Here is a 3813-nt window from a genome sequence, read left to right on the forward strand (position 1 = left end):
CCCTTTAATTTCTGTCCCCGGGTTTTACTCTACTACTAAGAACAAAAAGTTGTACATTTAATGCTCTGACAAGTCACTTCTACCCAAGATGGAGTGAATTCCCACTGTGATCCTGTATACTTCCCCTCCGAAGATCAATGACCTGAGGTCTGTATTTTCTTTTCTAGATATTCAGGTATCACTGGTTTAAAAACCAACCTATACTTTCTGTACAGTGGGGAGAAAGTTGTGAAGTTCTGCAGGGTAGATGGTTTCAGTTTCTCAACAGAACTGAGCATTCACTTCTTCCTTGCAAGCTGACAGACTTGAATGTAATGTAATTGCTTTAAGTTATTTTAATAGTTTCATTTTTTTTTCTGCCAGTCCTGCAGATACTTTTATGTTTTCAGAACATGGCATCCTTTTAAAATTACCTTCTGTCTCTAATTTGCATTCATTGTTCAGATTTTAATCTGTCCCAGCTCTAATCAGGAGACTTAGCTAGTTGACTGCCTGGAAGCACAGAGAACCATGTGATATTTCTTAAGAACTTTTAGAGAAATGCAGGGAGGTTATAGCATCGATGCAGACGCAGTGGCTTAGTCATGATAATAAGCAAAATATGCCAAGATAAATATAACAGCAAGACTAATATTCATATACCTAACCTCTTTTGTCACTGAGTGTAGCTACTTCAAAACTGGTGGCCTTGCCCCTGCTGCCTGCTGAGAATGATCTGTGACCTCTACAATCCCTAAACCATGTCCAGCATTGTCTGGGTTGTGCTGTTGGTATGACCATGGAGCATGGAAACTGCTAAACAGTGTGGGCAGTCACAGGACAGTGCTCAAGTCAGGGCCTTGGTCCTCGTTAGTTATTACTGGCATTCTGGGCAGAACTTTGCAGAATAACGTCTTATGCCAGCCTGAACCAATTCAGGTGTGAATTGCTTAGCAACTTCACTTAGAGGTGTGTATTTCAGTCCTTGCTATTACAGACAGAGAATGGTAAATATAATTCAAATGAGATATGTCAAACCACCAAAATGTTTAAAATTGGGCAGGGGGCTCTGCATGTGCAAGGTCTGTACCAATATGCTGCCAGTGCTTCTTCTGGGTCATTTCTTTGTTGGCTCTATATGCTTTTCTACAGCCATGTTTGCTTTCCACATATTTTCAGTTGTCTTACACTATATTCTACCCAGTGGACTGTTTCTGCTGTCTTTCTGATGCCTCAAATTGTATCCTTATCAGAACTTGTGACATTTCTTCTTTTAAAGAAAGGATTTTTTTGGAATAAAGAATTAAAAACAGACTAAAAGCTCTGTCTTAAACACTTACAAAATAGTTTGTTTTAAAAAGTGTATTTGCATGCTAATGTTGCATAAGATTAAATATTTCATTAACATAAAATCTTTAGGATAGTTCCTAGAGAGTAGAAAGTGTGTGCTTTCAAAGTACCCTTTGGTAAGTGTTTTATTTTTATACAAAGGAGAAAAAGTTTAAAAGGAGGTACTTTAATTTGTTCAGTAGGGCTTCATCAGATTGGCCTTTACATGTAAGGAGAAATAACATTATTCTTTACTGCACATATTTAGTCTACAGTAGATTATACTAATATGATAGAATTTATTTTTTTTTTACTGAGTCCATATTCAGTGAATTCTAGATGTTACATGATGTCTGCTTTCTGTAATGACTTGATGTAGTGATTTTGCTTCCTCTCCCTCAGCACTTCACAATTTACTAGAGGTTTGTTTTCTTTTAATGTGTGCTATCAAGCTTTACTGACTTCTCAATCAGTCAGAAAAAGAGCTTTGCTTTGTGTTGCTCTAAATGTCCAGGGGAGTTGTACAATCTCACAGGCAGACATGGATTAGAAATCTTACCTGAAAATGACAGATGTACTGTTTCAAAATTTACTACTGAATTAATCTTGACCTAAATATGTCAGCATAAAATGTGTCTATTTTTTATATGTTTTTACAGGAAAGTTTGAGTTTTGAGAAAGTAACAAAGATATTTCTATTTCCCATGTTTGATCCAGTTTGTTTCTATCATAAAGAGACTTTACTGTAAGACTAAGTAGATTTCTAATGATAAACATCAATATTATCACAGTCTTATCCACTTCACTTTTAGGATGTGCACTATAAAGTTTTTCTATCAGTTAATGGATCTTAAGCTAGTTAAATGGATAGTTCTTTAGTACAACCATCTTACAGACGTTATTGCCCTTTCTTTATAATTTTCCATTACATGTTACCTTCACCAAGCACCATGTAAAATAGTCTTATTAAGCTGAAAGTGGCAGTTTCCTTTATTTTGTGGCTTTTGTACTGAGGAGTTTTAAGGTCTTTTTGTTCAGTTATCCTGAGACTGCTGAATTGCATCTTCATCTTCTGGCCAATTCTTACTTCTGTTTTTAAGCTGATGGTAGAGCTCCCATTGGTTTAACTTAGAGCACTAGGCTTGCCTGCTTTCTTCTTCTCCCTCCATTCTGCTTCTGGTGTCACTTGTGGTTTTAGTGTAGTTGTGAGAGTCTGTTTTCATAATTTAAGGTACATTTTTATGTCTGTGTGTTGATAATTCCCTCTGCTAAATTTCTAGTTCACCGTAGACAGCAATGAGCTATGTGAGTGCAAAATTATTTGGAAATATTTTAGTATTTTGAGGCTTCTTAAGACTTACGTCATGACCTAGAAGCTGCTTTGATATGTCTACCTCCATATTATTGACATGCTCTTTTGCTTACAGCTTAGTGTTAATGCTAGTATGCATGGTCTTTAGCAGGCATGGAAGGTTTTTTGTCATGTGTATGTATAACATTTTTTTCATAGGTAAGTATCAAAAGTTTATTCTTAGATACTGTTAGGGTTTCTTGTCTCTCTCCTGGCTGGCTCACCAATAATGTTGTGGTTTGGGCCCAACACAACACCAAAGGAACAGCCCCATGGCTGCTCACTCAACTCTCCCACACACACACACACCGGGATGAGGAGGACAAAGCTCATGGATTGTGACAAAGGACAAGGAGGGTTCTTCACCAATTAAGGTGCAAAGCAGACTTGGGGAAAAAAAATAATAATTTAATTTCACTCTAATCAAACACACACAGGACACAAACAACACAAAGAGCAGGGCTTGCATATGTTACCCCACCCCTCCTTTCTTCCCAGGCCCAAATCACTTTGTTCCCGGTTTCTCTCCCTCCTTCCCACCAGCGGCACAGGGGGACAGGGGATGAGGTTTAGAGTCAGTTCACAGGCTGGTGGTTCTTGCCTTGCCATCCTCCTCAGGAAGAAGGATTCCTTACAGTGCTTCTCTGCTTCCCCACGGGGTCCCTCCCATGGGAGAGAGTCCTCCACGAACCTCTCCTTCATGAGTCCTTCCCACAAGGTCCGGAGCTGCTCCAGCCTGGGCTTCCCACAGAGTCTCAGGCTGCTTTGGGAACAGTCACCTCCCCTGGCACCGGGTTCTTCCAAAGCATCAGGGACCACGGGCAGCAAATCCATTGGCCACAAAATCCAAGTCCACTGACCAAGTTCATCCCTCCTGGTACCTTCAAGGAATGTTCCACCACGTTCCTCCATGAGTGCAGGGGGACAGCTGCCATCTCGCCATGGGTTTCAGGGAAACTTCTGCTAGGGCACCTTCTTCCCCTTCTTCCTCACCAACAACCAGCACTAGCACAGCTCTTCTTTTTCTTTAAGTGCTCCTCTGCTCAGGTGTCATATCAGTTCTTTTGTATGTTAATTGCTGGGGAGCATCTATTGTCCCTCTAATGGCTCCTTGGCTGGGGTTGGAGCAGTGGGGGCTTTTCAGGCTTTTTGGG

At 40.1% G+C, this 3813-nt stretch overlaps 1 protein-coding gene across 1 annotated transcript in view; it reads left to right on the forward strand.

The window, feature by feature from the left end:
- The window catches only part of ZNF277 (zinc finger protein 277), a 33717-nt gene that overhangs the window by 22332 nt on the left and 7572 nt on the right, over window positions 1-3813 (forward strand). The gene's annotated exons all lie outside the window — the stretch shown is intronic.

This window comes from Chaetura pelagica, unplaced genomic scaffold, assembly GCF_000747805.2.
Source record: "Chaetura pelagica isolate M959 unplaced genomic scaffold, ChaPel_1.0 scaffold1533, whole genome shotgun sequence".
In the NCBI taxonomy this organism is placed as follows: domain Eukaryota; kingdom Metazoa; phylum Chordata; class Aves; order Apodiformes; family Apodidae; genus Chaetura; species Chaetura pelagica.